General features: G+C 42.8%; 2 long non-coding RNA genes across 2 annotated transcripts in view; one reads left to right on the forward strand and one right to left on the reverse strand.

Annotated features, from left to right (window-relative positions):
* Positions 1-8,439: 8,439 nt before the first annotated feature.
* Positions 8,440-19,633, reverse strand: LOC138150323 (uncharacterized). Its single transcript, XR_011165545.1, has 2 exons — positions 19,414-19,633; positions 8,440-9,548 (listed from the first exon to the last, which is right to left on the reverse strand). It is a non-coding gene; the product is annotated as an uncharacterized lncRNA (long non-coding RNA).
* A 231-nt stretch (positions 19,634-19,864) lies between these two features.
* The window catches only part of LOC138150145 (uncharacterized), a 15,863-nt gene continuing 15,032 nt past the window's right edge, over positions 19,865-20,695 (forward strand). The window contains exon 1 of the long non-coding RNA XR_011165527.1: positions 19,865-20,419. This is a non-coding gene — a long non-coding RNA (uncharacterized lncRNA). The remainder of the gene's footprint in view (positions 20,420-20,695) is intronic.

Genomic DNA, 20,695 nt, shown 5'->3' on the forward strand with positions numbered 1-20,695 from the left:
GGGATGGCTTCACTTGGAGGCAGAACAGGGTGAGCCTGATGCAAGAGAGATGGTACGCTTTGCTTGGCTGGGGGAAGGATGGAGGGCAGGTTGAACGAGAGAGAAAGCCAGGTAGGTAAGAAGACAATGTAGGAGGGCTACTGGTCCAAAAGTCAGAGGCATCCCAAGATCTGGGACAAGTGATAGAGAGACAATCCAGGTGAAACAGCAGAAGAGGGACAAGACATTTGGGTCTATGAGTTTCAGTGAGGATAAAGAGTCTTTAGCTTATGGATGAGATTAACAAATAAATAAATAACAGCTAACATTTAGACCATGCTTTAAGGTTTGCAAAGCATTTTACTCACATACATGATCTCCCTAGATCCTCTTAACTCCTTGTGGAAGAAGCTATTATTCCCATTTTGCAGATAAGGAAACTGAGGCAAAGAGGTTAAATGACTTTTTCCCCAGGTCACATAACTGATTAGTATCCTAAGGGAAAATTTGAATTTAGGTCTTCCCCTCACTCGTTTGATCAACATTTATTAAATGCCTACTATGTGCCAGAGACCGTGATACTCTCTGAGAATACAAAAAGAGAAAAAAGACAGTCTCTGCCTTCAAAGAGCTTAGAACCTAATAGGGGAGACAATATGTACACAAATATGTACAAACAAGCTATGTACAGGATGACTGGGAAGTGATTAATAGAGGGAAGGCACTGGAATTGAGAGGGGTTGAGGAAGGCTTCCTGTAGAAGGTGGGATTTTATTTGGGGCTTAAAGGAAGCCAGGGAGGTCAGTAGCTGCAGCAGAGGAAGAGCTTTCTAGGCATGGGGGACAGCTGGAGAGAATGCCCAAAGCCAAGACAAGGCCTTGTCCTTGGATCGGCCAGGAGGTCAATGTCACCAAATGGAAAAGTGTATGTCCCTCTATGTCCAAACTCTGCTGGCTGTTATCTGGGCCATCATGTCACCAGAAAATTTGATAGGTCTTGCCCCCAAAATGATCCTGGGAGGGATGTCTAGATGGTGTAGTGAATAGAGCACCGGCCCTGGAGTCAGGAGAATCTGAGTTCAAATCTGGCCTCAGACACTTAACACTTGCTAGCTGTGTGACCTTGGGCAAGTCACTTAACCCCAATTGCTCTGCCCTCCCCACTCCAAAAAACAAAAATGATCCTGGGCTATGGTAAGGGGAACTTTCTCCTTATCCTACCTCCACCTCACTGTGGCCCAGGCATCTCCAAACTATACTGCTTGCTCTCTGGCCATCATCCTTACTCCTTCCCTATTGGAAACTTGGACTTCACCCTTGGCACCAACCTGGGCTCATAAGGTGAGTATTCACCTTCTCTTACCCAGATTCAAGCCTTTACCTCATTCCCCAGCTCATCTCCAAACCATGATCCAATGCATGTACTCCCCCACTCCTGCTTTGCAAATTTCCCTAAGTGTAGTTTTTTCCTATTTGAATGTAATTTCCATGAGGGCACAGGTTATCTTGTTTGCTTTTATTTGCATTCTCAGCACTTAGCACTGTATCTGTGATTATCGTAGTACATAGTAAGTACTTAATAAATATTCTTCTATCTATCTATCTATCTGCCTGTCTGTCTATCCATCTGTCCGTCTGTCCTTCTATCTATCCATCCATGCATCCATCTATCTGTCTGTCTATCTATTTATCTATCCATCTATCTATCTATGGTACTCCATCTACAATCCACCTAGCTTCTTCCTATAGCTAACTCCCCTTGGAATTACAGCATTTTAAGGTTGGAAGGGACTTTGGAGAGATCCAGTCCAATCCAAATCAGAGAGAGCCCCCCCCTGCAGGGGGAATCAGGGAATGCCCCACCAAAGAGGCCAAGGGGCCTTCCAGGACATCACCAGGAAGCAGCTCAGGAAAAGGATCGTGTGTCTTGATAAGATGCCAGATTTAAACTGGAAAAGAACCTCAGTGGTCATCTAGCTCTACCCTTCAATTTTATGGATGAAGAAACCAAGACCAGGGAGGCCAGGTGGCTCAGCAAGTAAGAGCACCCACCGGCTCCAGTGTCAGGATGACCTGGGGATCAAATCTGGGCTCAGATATTCAGCACCACACCCAGAAATAACTGGCTGTGTAACCTTGAGCAAGTTACTTAACCCCGATTGCTTAAAAAAAAAAAAAAGAAGCCAAGACCTAGGAAGGTTAAGTGGACTTAGCCAAGGTTACACAGTAAGTGTACACAGAGGTGGGGTCTGAACCTAGGCTCTCTGACTTCAGAGCCAATGTCCTTTCCCACCATGCCATGCTGGCTAGGAAGTAAGGTCAGGAATGGAGAACTATAATTTGCAAGAAATCTACTGAAATGAAGATGGTGGATAGCATCATGATGTGCCAATAGGTAAGGCAAGATGGTCATTGAGGAGTCCAGAAAAAAAGAGAGCTGAAGATGGAGAATGTTTTGGGGCCAGGCATAGCAGCACATGCTGTAATCCCTGCCATTGGAGGAGGCTGAGGTTGGTGGATTGCTTGGTCTTGGAAGTTGTGAGCTAGACCCAGTGCTAACCACAGCTAAACTAAACTGACCCAGTGTCCACGCTAAGTCTGGCATAAATATGGCGAGTCCCCAGGATTGGAGGGTCACCAGGCTGCTTAAGGAGAGGCAAACCAGACCAAATTGGAGAAACAGAGCATGTCAAAGCTTCTGTACCAACAAATCAGTATTGGGAATGGGCTGATGAGTGGCTGTTACACTTCTGACCTGGGGAAGATAGGGAGATCCAGTCTCAAAACAAGAGAGGTAGAGAGCCAGAGAGAAATACAGAGACAAAAATAGTCACAGACACAGAGAGAGACAGCAAGAGATAGATAGAGGCAGAGAGAGACAAAGAGGCAGAGAGACACAGAGGAAGACAGAGACAGAAAGAAACACAGAGGCAGATAGAGACAGAGAGATAACAAAGGAGAGATAGAGGGAAACAGACAGAAAGACAAAGAGACAGAGATAGAGGGAAACAGAAAGAAAGAGATTGAAACAGACAGACACAGAGATAGAGAGGCAGAGCCAGAAACAAAGAACAGAGGGGCAAAGACAGAGACAAAAGAGAGAGAATGGATAGAGACAGAGACAAAAACAAGGATAACAGAGTGTGTGTATTGGTTAGACATCTCCATCACTGTCCCATTGAAGGGAAGAGGTGCAAGGGGGGACTCTAACTGCTGGCTGGCACAGGAAAGTCATCCTGACTACATATATGGCAGGTGTATCCCTATAGAGGAGAACAGTGACTCATCAGACTTGTTGCAAAGATCCCTTAAGACACCTGACTCCCTTTGCCCTAATTCTAGACTCATTAAGCAGCTTTCCGGGGATTAATCAGCTTTCCCAGGCACCTTGATACTGGGAGGAGGTGCTTGGCCAGGAGACACCAGGACTGCGGTCTGAGTAGCAGCAGGTATGGCCCACTTCATAAACGAGTAAATTGGTTCTCTGGCTTATTAATTTGTTTTGTGTGAGTTGAGAAGGGTGAGGCGCCCAGCCAGAAACAACCCAGCAGACCCTGTGATTATTTGTGATTATTGTTAATAACAACAACAACAGTCATAATCCACCAAAGTCCTCTTCCTATGTCTCATCATGCTGTCGAGGTGACCCTATATTCTTCAAGGCTATCCTGATGGAACACAAGTCCTGACAGGCACTGCTAGAGAAAGATGTCTAGCCCTGGCCCAGGGACCAGACTAATTAGGTGAATAGGGAGTGAGCACCAGGCCTCTGGCTACCAATCTGATGGATTTTGTTTTTAGACATAGCAACACATGAAACCATTTACTAAGACATGGGGGGGGAGGGAAGGGGGGGGGGGGGGGGGTGTGCGTGTGTGTGTGCGTGTGTGTGTGTGTTGGGGTTTGTTATGTTGATAGAGGGAGGACTCACATGAATAAAATTACACATCTTTTGAAGTAATAATAATGAATGACAGTGTTTTCCTTACTAAGTATTGTACACACATTGGTTCTTTTGATCTTTACTCTTAGCCTATGAAGAGGAGTCACAGGACCACAGACCTAGAGTTCCAAGGGAACCAGGTCACCTGGTCCAATTCCTTCATTTCACACACAAAGAAATTGACAGCCAGAGACACTACGTGATTCGCCCAAGGTTGACCAGAGAGTGAGGGAAAGAGCTAGAATTCAAATCTAGTCCCTCTGATTCCAAATCCAGTCCTCTAAATATTATTATCATCATTTTCCAGATGAGGAAACTGAAGCTCATCCAGGTAAAATAGCTCAAGATTGTTTCTTTTTTTCCTATATCTTCTTTCTATACATTGTTTCTTTTTTCTATATCCTATATATTTTCTATGTCCTTTATCTACATCTGTGTCCTATATTTTTCTATATCTCTCAGCATAGTGACTAATGAACAGAAATGATAACTAACATTCATAAAACACTTTAAAGATATTAGCTAATTTGATCCTCACAACAATAACCCTGGATGATGGGTGCTATTATTTTCTCCATTGTATAAATGAGGAAACTGAGGCAGACAGCACTTAAGTCCTAGGTCACATAGCTAAATAGTGTTTGAAGTGAGATTTGAACTCAGGTCTTCCTGACTCCAGGCCCAGCTCTCTATCCATCTACCAATCTAGCTGCCTATCAGTTAGTTATTAAACACTTATTAAGTACATACTACTTGCCAGGCACTGTGCTAAGCACTGAAGATATAAAAAGAGACAAAAGTCAATCCCTGCCCTCCAGGAGCTCACAATCTAATGGGGGAAACAACATGCAAATGAAAATAGGCAAAGCAAACGATATTCAGAATAAACAGGAAATAATTAACAGAGAGAAGACACTGGAATTAGAGGGGGTTGGGAAAGGAAGGTGGTGTTTTAGTTGGGACTTAAAGGAAGCCAAGAGAGGAGGGGTGAGGTGACTGGACCTGCACTTTAGGAAAATCATTTGGTGGCTGAATGGAGGATTGAGGTAGGCAGACCCACCAGCAGGTTATTACAATAGTCCATTCATGAGGTGAGGAGAGTCTTCACTAGGGTGGTGGTAGTGTCAGAGGAGAGAAGGGGGCATATTCAAGAGATGTTATCAATGTGAAATTTGAGACCAGTCAACATAGAAATGATCATTACATCCATGGGAGCTGTTGAGATCACCAAGTGATAGAGGGAGGGGTAGAGGGAGACGAGGTCCCTGAACAGAACCTAGCAGGAACACCTACAGTTTGAGGGTATAATCTGAAAGAAAATCTAGCAAAGGAGCCAGAGAAGGAATGGTCAGATAGGTGGGAGGAGAACCAGGAGAAAGCAGTGTCCTGAACACCTAGAGAGAAGAGGAAAGAGTGCTCAACAGCTTCAAAGGCTGTAGAGAGGTTCAAGAGAATGAGTTGAGAAAAGCTCATTGGATTTAGCAACTTAGAGGTCATTAGTAACTTTAGAGAGAACATTTTTGATGGAATGATAAAGTCAGAAACCAGATTGCAAAGAGAATGAGAGGAGAGAAAAGGGAGGTACTGATTGTAGATGGCCTTCGGCAGGAAGGGCCAGAAGTATAGGATGATGGTGAGCAGGGGTGGGAAGAGCCAGGTAGAGTATTTTCAGGTTAGAGAAGGTTCATTCAGGAAATGAGCCAGTAAAAAGAGAAAGTCTCAAAACAAGTGAGAGCGGAAGTGATAGAGGGGGCAATATGCTGGTGGAGATGGGATGGAATGGGGTCAGTGAAGTAGGTAGAGTCAGCCTTGATGAGATGAATGGTAAATGATTGATCAGTGCTTTTAATAAATTAATTAATTGCTAGCCAGAATTTGAGCCCAGCTCTTCAGATTCCAAAAGCTCTTTCCATTAAATTCTGTTGGCCTACCACAGTTAGGGGGCTGCACAGGATTATCCTTAAGGTCCCTTCGGGATGTAAAACTATATTTATGGCATCTTTGATTGGTCTCTGGCTTTCTTTCTCTTTCCATTTTAACTCCAGTCTTTCCGTTTATATAAAACTTTGACTTCTTTCGATCAATAAGCATTTATTAGTTGCCTACTATGCTATGCGCCAGTTGGGGCAGCTAGATGGTTCAATGGAATTGCACTAGGCCTGCAGTCAGAAAGACCTGAAGAATACAAAAATAGGGAAACTCAGTCCCTGCCCTCCAGGAGCTTACAGTCTTAGGGAAGTTCTCTCACTGAAGCTTCCATTAAATGCATCATACTAGAAGCATTCCCTTTGCCTCCAGGCTATGTTGTTCTGACTAGTACCAGATACTGGAGTCCCTGAGAACTAGAGGAGGGAGTTGTGTAACTGGGGGCAGTTAGATGGTTCAGCCGGTAGAGTGGGGCCTGAAGTCAGGATGACCTGAGTTCAAATCCAGCCTTGGATACTTCCTAGCTGTGTGACTTTGGGCAAGTCACTTAGCCCTATTTGCCTTAGTTTCCTCATTGGTAAAATGAGCTGGAGAAGAGAATGACAAATCACTCTAGTATCTTTGCCAAGAAAACCCCAAATGGGCTCCCAAAGAGTCCCACATGACTTAACAATAACAATTGAAGTTATGTAACTCTGTCTCTGACACATACTGACTGTGTGACCTGGACGAGTCACCTAACTTCTCAGTGTCCCCAGAAAACTTCTAAGAAAGCAAGTTGCAGAACAGGTACAAATCATTATATATATTTTTAGAGAGTTTCCTTGCCACATGTTTCCTCTTGTCAATGAAATATCAGATTAGACTGGAAAAAATAAAATAAAAAGAACTCTTGAATTTAGAGTCAAAGTACCTGGGTGTGAATTCCAACTTTGCCATTTATACCTGTGCAGTCTTGGACAAACCAGGTAAAAAAATAGAGATTAAGCTCTCTGGGCCTTAAATTACTTAGTTGTAAATTGAGGAAGTTTCACAGGGCAGCCCCTACCATCCTTCATCAATACAGGGAAGTCATGTTGAGAAACCTCTGTATGTCATCCCGTAAAGAAAAGGACAGAAAGCTGAATTCTCAGAGTCTTGAGATTTGCAAAGCATCTTCCTCACGACCACTCAGAGTGGGAGATGGAACGATTTACAAATAAATAAATAAATAAATAAGAGAGCCATGGGGGACTTGATGAAGGTCACAGACCCGAGTCTCCCAACCGCCTCCAGAAGTGTTCTTCCTACCCTTACTGAAGTCACACAACCCCCTGGCAGCTGACAATTTCAAGTTCCATTCAAATCTATCTCCTTCTCCTTCCTAATCCCTCCTCCCAGTGTAGTCAGGAAATTTCCTCCCTCCCTGACTTTGCCCAGGCTGTTCCTGGAATGTCCTTCCTACCTGCCTTTCTTCTTATCCAAATCATCCCTATTTTTCAGTGCCCTGCTTAAGTTTCAGTTTCTCCTTGAAGACTATTCTGGCCACCCTGACCCACAATCACCTCTTCCTGGTCAGAGCTTCTACAAAGCTTAGCCTTTATGCTACTCAACTCAGGGCTTGATCAGAATGTACTCACATCCTAATGGTGGTCTCTAATAGTTTCAAGGGCAGCTAAATGGTGCAGTTCATAGAGTGCCAGGGTTGGCCTGGACTCTGGAGGACCTGAGTTCAAATTCGCCTTCAGGCTTACTAGCTGTAGGATCCTGGGTAAGTCACTTAACCCTGTTTGCCTCATTTTCCTCATCTCTAAAAATGAGCTGGAGAAGGAAATGGCAAGCCACTCCAGTATCTTTGCCAAGAAAACCCCAAATGGGCTCTCAATGAGTCAAAAATGACTGAATAATAAACAATAGTTTTGCTGGTATTTTCAAGGACTGAACAGTAGAATCAAGAACTGTGCTTGAAATCTGCCTCACTTAATTAACATATAACCTTTGTCACCTTGGATCCCTCTTTTCTCCATCTGTTAAAAGAAAAGGTTGGACTAGAGTAGCAGCTATTCTCAAAGGATGGTCTGAGGACCCCTTCGAGTCCCTGAAACACTTTCAGGGGGTCCAAGAGATTAAAATTATCTTCACACTAAGACTAAGACCTTATTTACCTATTCAAATACTTCCTTTTCAAATTACATATCTGTGTGAGACCAGATTCTCTTTATATACTTCAACCAGAATAACACATCATAACAGATTGAATGCACAAGGCATGAGATCTAGAAGTCTTCTATAAAGCCAGACATAAAAGAGATTTGCAGAAATATGTTAAACAACACCACTCTTTTCACTAATATTTTTGTTTTGGAAAATGTTTTGATAAAAACGCTGTTTCTTGTTATTTTAATAAATTAGCAAGTACTTTTCATTTATTTAAAAAAATTATAGCTTTAAGAAATTTTGTATTTTCTGTTCCAGATTCTCTCCCTCCCTCCAGTCCTTCCTTCACTCACTGAGAAGGCAAGAAACCTAATATCCAAATAATTTTTTAAAGTTCATTAGTTTTAATTTCTAATAAAGTAAGTATTGATAGATACAATCCAAATAAACAAAAGCTCTTTGAAGTCTTTAATAATTTTTTAAAGTATAAAAGGGTTCAGAGAACAAAAGTCTAAGAACCACTGAATTAGTTGAATGTTGATTATCTTCCAGCTCTCAGTCTGACTTTGCTATTGTTGAGTTGTGTCTGACTCTTCATGAGCTCATTTGGGGTTTTCTTGGCAAAGACACTGGAGTGGTTTGCCATTTCCTTTTCCAGCTCATTTTATAGATGAGGAAACTGAGACAAATGGGATGAAGTGACTTGCCCAGGGTCACACAGTCAGTAAGTGTCTAAGAATAGATTTGAACACAGGAAGATCAGTCTTCTAGACTCCAGGCCTGGCACTCAATCCACTTCACCACCTAGCTGCCTTCTGACTCTGTGTGTGTGTGAGTGTGTGTTTTAATGAAGACTCCCTGATTAGATTGTAAACTCCTTGAAGGCAGGAGCCACATCTTCCTTCACTCTCTTCCCCATGGAGCCCAACTCAGAGATCTGAGAGTATAGCAGGAACTCAATTACATGGCCATTGATTGATTGATAGATTGACATACAAATTCAGGAAATACCCTTGAGAAAGCAGCCTCTCTCCCTGATCCCAGATGTGTTTTCAGTGATCTCCAGTTTCCTGTCGAATCAGCACACACTGTCCTCTTTGTCCTGATGTGCCCCTTCCCCTCAGTTGCCCTGACTCAGGCTTTTCCTTGAGGATTACAGATGTGCCTCCCGGGATGCTCCAGCATCTTTCTAATGGTCTCCAGATGTGAGCTGTCCCAGGAAGACGATGCTGCTCCCTTCCAAAAAAGCGGGAGGAGCAGCTGCCAGCCGCCACCCCAGCTGTGTGCTGGAAATGATGATGTCCTCTTATTCACACTGCTAGACTGGGTGTCTGTGTCTTCCTCCTAGCTCCCTGCAGTTCCCCCTCCCACCCCAATGGAATGCAGAACACTCCAAGTCTCTGCCTAAATAAGGCCTTTGGTTTCTCTCTTCCTTGGGATGGCCCAGAGCTTCCCAGAGAGGCCCATCAAGGTGGTAACTGCTCTGAGAAACAGCTTGGATCTGATACAGAATTGTTGTAGCCAGACCAAGGACCAAGGACAGCAAGGCTTCTTCCAAGCTCTGTCTGAGGAGGAAGAACACAGGAAGAGGAGTCAGAGGACCCAGGTTCAAATCCCAGCTCTGCTACTTACCCCTTCTTTAGGCCTCATTTTCCTTATCTGCAAAGCGGAAATAATACAATCTACCCTCCCTACTTCACAGAGTTGTCCTAAAGTACAAAAGCAATAATGCATATAAATCACATTAAAGTTGTGAAACACTACATAAATGACTTATGGAAACCCCTTGATTCATATTTTTTTATGGTGCCAGCCCTTCATCCAGACCACAGATATAATAATATTAGCTAGCATTTACATAGTACTTGTTAAATGCTTTTTTTTACACTTATTGTCTCCTTTTTATCCTCACAACAATAAACCTGGCAGATAAATGCTATTAACATGCCCATTTTATAGATGAGGAAATTGAGGTTAACTTACCCAGGGTCATGCAGCTAATAAGTATCTAAGGCCACATTTGAACTCAGCTCCTCCTGACTCCAGGCTCAGGGCACAGAGCCAGCTAGCTGCTCAGAGGTTTCAAGGGAGCAAGGGAGAGGGAACAAAATATGCCCCTTGGGGTTATCTTTCATTGGATCATAGAGTAGAGCTGGAAGGAACACAAGAGGCCACTAGTCCAACTCTCTCATGTAAAAAGTGAGGAAATTGAAGCCCAAGGTTAAATGATTTGTCTAGGTTCACACCAGGTAGCGTGTGAGTCAGCATTCTTTCCACTGTTCAACACCACCTCTATTTTTTCCGGTGATCAAAAAGAAATTTTTGCTTCCCCCCACACAAGAAAAGAAAGAAATACTGCTTTTCTACCATGCCAGCAACTGGATCACCTCAGCCGAGATCCTTTTGGCGCTGGCTGACCTGGCACAGACCCTAGCAGAAGAATCCCATGGCAATCTTGCCCTCAGAATATCCTGAATGCTGCATACGTAGATCCTGTGGTAGAATCCCATCCCTATCTCTGCCTGTCATTAACTTCAGGTCAGCAAACAATATTCTTTTAATTGCATCTGATTAACTGGACTTTGGATTTGAGACAAAAAAGGCAGAGGGAGCCCTTGATTACGCAGGTCAGATAACTGTATATTGCTAAGAGGAACAAGAGGTTCTCTTTCCTACGAAGCTATTACATTGCCAACACTGGGTTTAACCTTGTCCTTGGGCCCTCTCATACCGTTCTCTTCATAGATTATCATAGAATGTCAGAGCTGGGAGGGACCTGAGAACATAAAAAGCTGGAACATGGAACATAGACCAAGAATAATAACTGGCATACTCATATTGCTTTAACTCTTATAAATCATTTTATATCCATTACAATATTTGAGTCTCACAATAACCCTGTGAGATAGCTATCCGTATCACCATTCCTATTTTACAGACAACTAAGCTGAGACTCAAGAGGCTAAGAGGCTTGCCCAATATCTGATGAGCCAGTGTCAGAGATAGGACTGGAACCTAGGTCTTCCTAATTCCAAGCCCAGTATTCTCTCACATAGAATATACAAGGCCAGAGCTAGAATACCATTCTCTTCATTTTTTACCAAGTAGACTCTGAAAAAAAGTGATTTGCTTAAGGCCACACAGTAAGCTGGTATCCCCATTTTATAGATAAGAAAATTGAGGCATACAGAAGTAAGAACCTAGCCTGGGATCACAGAGATAATCAGTGTCTGAGGTGAGATTCAAACCCAAGTCTTTTTGAAACTCTGTCCACGTGGTCATACTGCCCCTTTCTGAAATAATACCTTATTCAGGACTAAGCTATTCTCAGTAATACAATGATCCAAGACAATTCCATAGGATTTATGATGAAAGTTGCTGTCCATCTCTAGAGAAAGAACTGATAAAGCCTGAATGCAGATCAAAGATACTTTTTCTTTACTTTCTTTATTTTTCTTGGGTTTTTTTGCTCTTTGTTTCCTTTCACAGATGGACTTTTTTAACCCAATTGCCCTGCCTTCAGTGTTTTGCATGACTATGCATGTATAGTCTATGCCAAATTGCTTGCCTTCTCAATGAGGGGAGAGAATTTGGAACTCAAAATTTGAAAGGAAAAAAATAATGTTAAAATTATTTATGGACAGCTAGGTAGTGCAGTGAATAGAGAACTGGCCCTGGAGTTGGGAGGACCTGAGTTCAAATCCAGCCTCAGACACTTAACAATTACTAGCCATGTGACCTTGGGCATGTAATTAATCACAAATTTGAGATGAATTAACAGCCTGACATGGCACCCAAAAAGCAAATTCATATTCCTGGAATTGCTTCATGGTTTTCCAGGACACACCAAAGTCACTGAACATGATTATCTCAGAAGAATCAAGAATACAGATGATAAAGGTGGCTAGGTGGCACAGTAAATAGAACACCCTCCTTGGAATCAGAAGGACCTGAGTTCAAATCCAGCCTCAGACACTTAATACTTACTAGTTGCATGACCTTGGGCAAGTCACTTAATCCCAATTGCCCTGCCTTCCCCCCTCCAAAAAGCAAAAAATATTAAAAAGAAAAATAATGCAGATGATACAGAGGGCAATGAGGATGTTCACAGTGGATCTGCACCACATTTGGGGCAGCCAGGCCTTGTAGTGGATAAAGCACTAGGCCTGGACTCAGGAAGACCTCAATTCAAATTTGCTTCACACATCCTAACTGTCTGACTCTGGGCAAGTCACTTCACCCTTATTTGCCTCAGTTTCCTCATTGGTAAAATGGGGATAATAATAGCTACTAGTCTCAGGGTTCTTGTGAGGATCAAATGAAATAATAATTATAAAGTTCTTAGCACGGTGTCTGACACTATGTAAATGCTTTTTATTGTTGTTTAATCATGTCCAACTCTTTGTGACCCCATTTGGGGTTTTCTTGGCAGAGATATTGGAATAGTTCGCCATTTCCTTTGCCAGTTCATGTTAAAGATGAGAAAATGGAAGTCAACAGGGTTAAGTGACTTGCCCAGGAACCCACATTTAGTAAATGTCTGAGGCTGGATATGAACTCACAAAGATAAGTCACCTTGACACCAGTCCCAGCACTCTATCCACTGTACCACCTGTATAAATGTTAGCTATTATTCTTATCAGTCAATGATTAAGAACCCCTGACCTAAAGGGAGCCTCCCAGCATTCAGGGAAATTTTATGAGAAGATATGAACAAGAAAGTTGGGGAAGAATCAAAATCCTTCATCTCCTCCTTTGGTGAGGAAACTCCAGAGTCAGCCATGCTCACTCCTTCCCTCCTCTCCTGAACCATTCCTGACTCTGGACTTTACCATGCCCATAGTCAAATAACTTCTTTTCCCCCTCTCCCCACCTGCTCTCCTTATTGTCTCCCTATTATGCATCATCTTCCTCCATTAGAATGTAAGTTCCTTGAGATCTGGAGCTGTCTTTCCTTTGGACTGTATTTGTTTTCCCACAATACTTGAAACTATGCACTTAAATAAAGGCCTGTTGAAGTCAGAAGTCATTAAGTATATTCAAGCAAAATAGTATTTTTTTAAAGAATGGCTTTCTGAACAAGAACAAAATGATTAAAATGGAATTCTATAAATTTTTTTTTTTGCTTTTTCTTTTTGGAGGGGGGCGGGCAGGGCAATTGAGGTTAAGTGACTTGCCCAGGGTCACACAGCTAGTAAGTGTCTGGGGCAGGATTTGAACTCAGGTCCTTCTGATTCCAGGGTTGGTGTTCTATTCACTGAGCCACCTAGCCTCCCCTCTATAAAATTTTAATGACCAATATTGGCCTCAAAGAAAAGATGTGAGAAGAAATGCCACCCCAATTCCACTTTCTGCAAAGAAGTAGAGGGCCATTGGTAAACACTAGTGTATATAAAGTCAGACTTTTTTGATATGTTCATTCATTTTGTAGAATTTTTTTCTTTCTTTCTTTTTTTTTTAGAGGGGGGAAGGCAGGGCAATTGGGATTAAGTGACTTGTCCGAGGTCACACAGCTAGTAAGTGTGCCAATTATCTGAGGTCACGTTTGAACTCAGGTCATCCTGACTCTAGGGCCTATGCTCTATTCACTGAGCCACCTAACTTCCCCTCCTTTTTTCCTTTAAAAACTTTTTTTATTCTTCATTATACGGGAGAGTTGGGGGCACAGGAAGGTGTGGTCAACAAGGCTTTATTAAGCACCTACTATGTGTAATGCACCAGGCTAAGTACTTTATAAATACTATTTCATTTGATTGTCATCACAGCTGTGGTAAGTAGGTGCTGTTTTTTATCTCAATTTTACAATTGAGGAAACTGAGGAAAGAGCAATTAAATAACTTGTCCAGGGTCATATAGCTAGTCTGAGGTGAGATTTGAACTCAGATCTTTCAGACTCCAGGAAGGGACACAGTAGAAAATCTAGGTGATGCAAAAAAATGAAGAATGTCATTAAAAATGTATTTTTTCAAAAAGATAGGTTTTTGTAGAAACTGTTTTCCTTCACCTAAGCCCTATGCCTTGTCACGGCATCCTTTACAAGGACTATGCAGGTCCTACAAAGCTGGAAGGGCTCTTGGGATTGACTGGCATTGACCATCCTCAAACAACAGAGCCAGGCTCAGAGAGGGCCATCCCTCATTGATGCTGCCCTGATTGTCTATTGGGTGAAGCTGCTCTTGAAAACCATTAACTGGGTAAGACATAGACCTCAGTCTATGCCTGCAGAGCTGAGTGCCTACCTAGAAGAAATTCTAGATCATTGGAGAACCACAGTGGTGCTGTTTCATCTAAACAACAAAACCAATAGACAAACATTGAAGACTCTGAGAAAGGAGTCCAAATTGTCAGTGCCCAAGGATAACAGAGTATCTAGATTTGCTGCAATATTCCAACCTGGATCCTAAGATTCTACAACCAGGGTGCTGTCTACTCCAACACATCTAAATCAGGGGTTCTTTACTTTTTTGTGTCATAAACCTCTTTTTTTGTTAGAGGGGAGTTTAGCTAAGTGGCAAAGAGATAGACTGCTGGGCCTGGAACCAGGAAGACTTGAGTTCAAATCCTATATCAGGTTTTTTAACCTCTGCTTGCTTCAGTTTCCTTATTTGTAAAATGGGATAGAAATTGCACCTACCTCTCAGGGCTGTTGTCAGGATCAAATGAGAAAATATTTGTAAAGCACTTAGCACAGTTCCTGTCCCACAGAAGACACTTAATAAATATTTGTTTCCTTCCTTTCTTCCTTAGTTAGTCTGGTAAAACCAATGGATCCTTGCTCAGAATAATGTTTTTAAATACATAAAATGTAATACCTAGGATTACAAAATATAAATAAATAAATTGAAAAATGCTTTTCAGAGTTTTTATTTATGTAAGTTCTTTTTGTATTTTTGTAATTTTATGTTTTTTATTTATGTATGACTTTTTTGTTCATTTTTTAAAGTTCCAAATTCTCTTTCTCTCCCTCTTCCCAATAAGAAAGCAAGAAAAACAAAACCCATTATAAATACATACAGTCTTGCAAAACAAATGTCCATATTAGCTATGTTCCAAAAAAAGGAAAGAAAGAAAAAGGGAAAAAAATATGCTTCAATCTCGAGACCATCAGTTTTCTATCTGGAAGGTGATTAGCATATTTCATCACAAGTCCTTGGGATTTGTGGTGGGTCATTGTGTTGATTAGAATTCCCAAGTCTTTCAAAGTTGACTATCTTTACAATATTGTTGTTTTTATATAAATTGTTCTCTAAGTTCTTCTCACTTCACTCTGCATCAGTTCATATAAATCTTCCCAGGTTTTTCTGAAACCCTTCCCTTCATTTCTTAGAACATAATAGTATTCCATCACTCATACACTACATTCCATCATTCATATACTACAATTTTATTTAGCCATTCCCCAACTGATGAGCATCCTCTCAATTTCCAATTCTTTGCCACCACAAAAAGAGCTGCTATAAATATTTTTGCACATATGGGTCCTTTTCCTCTTTCTTTGATCTCCTTGGAGTTATAGCCCTAGTAGTGGGATTCAGAGGGTATGTACAGATATCTCCTGATCTAAGTGATCTTTTAGGTCCCTTCCAACTCTGTGATTCTGTAATACTATAATTCTCCTTTGGAACTCTAGACAAAACTAAGGAAGGACTGGAGAAAGGAGAGGAAGAAGAGGTTTTCCTAGCTGAAGTCCAAGGTCAGTCGCAAGCACCAGTCTTTAAAGGATCATTGACAAACAGCAGAGTGTTTACAAGGAGAATAACCTGGAGAGTGAGGAGGTTGATCTGGACCATGAAGAGGTCTGAAAACTATGGTTGGAGGAGCTAGAATTGTTTAACCTAAAGAAGAGAAAGTAATGGGGCAGACAAGACAGCTGTGAATATCTGAAGTCAAAGAAAAAAGCATAGGCCTGTGTAGTTCCAGAAGGCAGAACAAAGAATAATGGGTAGGATTTATAGTAGAAAATTCAAAGTAAGGAAGAATTTTTAACAGAACTACCCAGTCATTAGAAGGGTTGTCATGTAAAGTAGTAAGCTCTCTGTATTCGAAAGTATTCAAGGAGAAGCTTGAACAGACTTGTGCCCAAATAGACCCTCACAGGCATCTCTTCCAACCCAGATTCTGAGCTATTGTGAGTATATAAGACAAGACAGAATGTTGCCATGCAGGGCTGAAATCCTGGGTTTCCACTTCCTACCTGTGTGACCTTGAGGAAGTAATCATTTTAACCTCACTGGGTCTCGGTTTCCTCATCTGTAAAATGAGTTCAAATCAGGCCTCAGGAATTTACTAGCTGTGTGACCCTGGGCAAGTCACTTCACCCTGTTTGCCTCAGTTTCCTCATCTGTAAAATCAGCTGAAGAAGAAAATGGCTAATTACTCTGGTATTTAGAGTGATTAGCCTAAATCTTTGCCTAAAAAAACCCTCAGACAATATGGTCCATAGGGTCATGAAGAATCAGATACAATGAAATGACTGGACAACAACAAAAATGAGGAGAATAGACTAGATGGCCTTGAAGATTCCCTCCTTCCTGCTCTAGGTTTATGACCGTACACCATAGTTTTATGTCCTATACATAGCAGACATAGCTATTTCTTTAAACAGCTTATAAAGTTGTTATTTTTCTACTTTCCTCTGTGGGTGGGTGTCTTGTCTGCTTCTCCCATCCCTGTAGAAGCAGAAATGCATTGCACAGCTCCTTTTTTTTTTTTTTTTGTAATTCCCCATAAGGCTCAGGTACAGGATTCTATTAGGTTAATCCTTGGTGTTGACTGATCAATTATTAACTGGAGGATCGTCCAGGGAGACTCCCTTTGAGGGCCCCAGAAGGCAGTGCATGGGAGAGCCTGATCAAGGGAGGAGGGAGATGTCATGAGGAAGGAACCTGACATTTGTGGACAAGATCCTGCTCAGGAATCTGTGTAGGATGGGAAATAATCTATTTATTGGGGCTGCTGAGTGGGAACCACCAGCTGACTTCGAGTGAGTCACAACCAGCCCCACCCCTCAGACCCATAACCCTTTGGGTGGGTATGCAAAGTCATAAAAGCCTCAGGTGAATGCAATTCAATTCAACAGTCAGTCCAACAAACATTTATTAGGGGCCCACTGTATGCAGAAGGTGTAAAGAGAGAAATGTTGGGGGGGGGTACAAATACTGCTTCTCAAATAGTTTACACTTTAAATTATGATCAATGCAAAACAGGAACCAAGCTATAGCTGGGGCCTCAGGGGCTCATTCCACTTGCTTATCAATGTGTTAGGAAGATTGATGTGCTGGAAAAAACGGGTTGTGATGCCCGATCTTCTCTTTCTTAGCTGTGTGACCATGAGCAAATGACTTAACCTCTCCAGGCTTCAGTTTCCTTATCTGTCAAATTAAGGGTTTAATATCTGTGGACGGAGACGGAATAGATTATGGGGTGCAGAATGAGACATTTTCTGGATACAATGTGGAATTTATTTTGCTTCACTTGTGTTTATTTTTACTTCATTTTTTACCCCAATGGGGAAGAAAGCAAAAAGGAGAAAAAAATATTTTTTTGTTCACTGAAAAAAAAATTAAACTTAAAAAAATAGGGGGTTAGACTAGATGGCCTCTAAACATGCTTCCTAAATCTATGATCCCATGAAAACCTTTAGTCTAAAGACCGCTAACATCCCTCTCAGCTCTGACATTGTGGGAGTAAATGAAGACTAGATGTATTCTCCTTCCACTTCCTATCACCCTGGCTGCTGGGGCTGGGGCTGGCATATCCAGGTGTCTCCATTGAAAGGAAGATCAGCTAGGGAGGGGCAGGTGATGCCAAAGGGTGTGCCAGAGAATCCAGGCCAGGGAGGAAGTTGGCATGGATTCTACCTGCCAGGGTCATAATGTCACTCCTATGAGTATCTGCTCCCAGGTTCTCACGCTTTCCGGGAAAAATCAGAAGCCAAGCCCCATTTCAGAGATATTTTAGAGGGTATTCATAGGATTTACAACTGAGAAAGAACTTATCAGTCAGTCCAATTCTCTTTTCTACATCCAAGGAAACTGAGGACCATAAAGATAAAGGGAACCCTCCTAGATTAGATAACCAATAAAGAGAAAAGCTGGCAAGAGGGTAGAACTAAATCCCCAGACTACAAATACAGCATGCTTTCCACTGCCTCACACTAATCCAGCACAGTGAAAAGCCTTCTGTCTCTGGAGTCAGAGGGCCTGGGTTCAGATCCTACCTTTGCCTCTGGCTATCCCTCGTGGGACACACCTGAAACTCACTCCGGAATACTCAACCCAGCTTCTTGACTTTCCCTTAATTCCCAATTCAAACCCCATCTTTTACAGAGCACTCTTCATTCTAGGGCCTTCCCTCTCTTCATTATTTCCTGTTTGTCCCATATGTAGCTTGTTTTGTATATGTTTCTTTGTGTGCTGCTTGTTGTCTCTCCCATTAGATTGTGGGCTCCTTGAGAGCAGGACTGTCTTTTTGCCTCTTTTTGTATCCCCAGGGCTCAGCATAGTGTTGTATTGACATGTAGTGGTTTGCCATTTCCTTCTCCAACTCGGTTCTCCAGCAAACAGGGTAAAGTGACTTGCCCAGGGTCACACAGCCAGTAAGTGTCTGAGGTCACATTTGAACTCAGGTCTTCTTGACTCTAGTCATAGTGCTCTATCCACTGTGGCCACCTAGCTGCTCCTGTAAGTACTTAATAAATGTTGATCGATTGATTGATGCAATTGTCTGTGTGATTTTGGGTTTATCATTCAAATTCCTTGGGCCTTTGTTTCCTCATCTACTAACTCAGAGGGCTGAAGTTGATGGCCTCTGAGGGTCCTTGAAAAGACCTATAGAAAAAAAATCCAGTTCTGAGATCTGGAATCCCATGATCTCCTTGGAGAGACTCTACTCATTCAAGTACCTCTCAGAGCCTAGGCCACTGCTGCCAGCTGGAAGCTGGTGTTTTACCCTGCTGGGATTTTCTCACCTTCTAAGGAGACAAATTGATAGGCCAGGCCTGTGGTCTCAAGTCTGGGAAAAAGGCCAATGAACAGTTCCCCACCCCCAGCCCCCCAGCCCTACCCCCTCACACACACTTCCCCAGTACACAGTGGTCTTCCAAACCAAAAGTAGCTTTCTCTGCTGATGAGGCATTTATCTGCGTTACAAAGTCCTGCCCGTGGCAAGAGAAATCACTGTGGAACAGATTCTTGATGTCCACCACAAAGCAATGTGTCCCTTAGAAATAGTGCCCTCTTACCCAGAGGTGGAACAACAGCCTGTTGCCTGCTTGTGGTTTAAAGATCCCTGCCCCCTACTAATCCTACCTATCCTCCTTCCCCTACCCCCCTCCCCCCACACCCAGTGAAAAGAATCTCTCCCACCCACATACCGAAGTGCCTGGAATTCCATTATGAAAGATTCATTCCCTCTGGGATAAGAGATTACCTCTCTAAAAAATGCTCCCTCCTCCTGCAGGCAGGGTTTAGCCATCAGCTCCTTAGTATGAATTAGTTTACAGAGTAGTCAATCCACTAACTTTTACGTGCTTGTTGTGGACCCAGCACACTGTGCTGGGCTGGAAGAGGGTAGAGTTGAAAGAGGAATTCTCTGAATGGGGTGAGGGAGGACGTGTGAGACCAGGTCCCTTGAGGAGAAGTTTGCAGTCTAGCTGGGGAGACAGGACACTGTTGACACATGAAAACAACAGTGAACAGTACAAGACAGTATATAATTAGCTACTAAATTGTATGGTACAGACTTGGAGTGGGTTTTTAGCTCAGAGGAGAGAGGTTGCTGGGGTGGGAGGGAGAGTCAGCTGAAAGTAAAGCAGGACAGAATGGACATAGGAGTGGGGGTGCAGAGAAATCGTCTGGGAGAGCCTTGCCCCAGGATCTAGGGGTGGGCCCTAACAAAGGCTGTCTGGAGGGATCAGAATGGAGTGGGAGGATTGCAGGGGCCGGGAGGCCCAGCAAAGGGAGGCAGGGACAAACCCAACTCACCCTGCGGCCCTTTAGCCCCAGAGTTAACACCACGATCCCTTAGCAAAGAGGAGCTCTCCAAAAAAGCATTCTTTGTCAGGAAAGTCTGGCCGGTCACTCATTCAAAGCTATTAATTGGGTGTCTGCAAATGTGCTGGGTTTGCCATGTGAGAGACAGAGAGAAAAGTCCCTGCCCTCCAAGAGTTCACAATCCCCTGGGAGAGGAGAGACACACACATGAGAAGACAGATAGCTCACAGTCGGAGATGCCTTCTCATGCACTGCGGCCCTGAACACCGAAGCATCTTATGCCTGGAATGTCTGGAATAGCCTCCCTCCCTTCTTTGCCTGGAAAGTTCCTGCCTGTCTTCAGATGTAACCTCTTCCTGATGCTTGTCCCCGTTCCCTGGGTGCCCACCACGACCACCTTCCCCCTCAGTTCTTCTCAAGCATCTATTTTATACCTCTCCAAGGTACTTATTTCTAGTTTCTCCCATATAGAGCTTGCTTTGTAGATATTTGCTTGCATTAGATAGTGAGCTTCTTGCAGATGCGGCCTTTCTTTTGCCTCTTTTTGTATTCCCAGTGCTTAGCACAGTGCCTGGCATACAGCAGGCACTTAATAAATGTGAGGGTTTTTTCTCTCCCTGATGCTTAGCATAGTGCCTGGCATACAGCAGGCACTTAATAAATGTTTGTGAGGGGTTTTTGTGCTTAGTACAGTGCCTGGCATACAGTAGGCACTTAAT

This window comes from Petaurus breviceps, unplaced genomic scaffold (assembly GCF_028583685.1).
Source record: "Petaurus breviceps papuanus isolate PSGF00001 unplaced genomic scaffold, PetGlider_PUasm1.0 90865, whole genome shotgun sequence".
Classification (NCBI taxonomy): domain Eukaryota; kingdom Metazoa; phylum Chordata; class Mammalia; order Diprotodontia; family Petauridae; genus Petaurus; species Petaurus breviceps.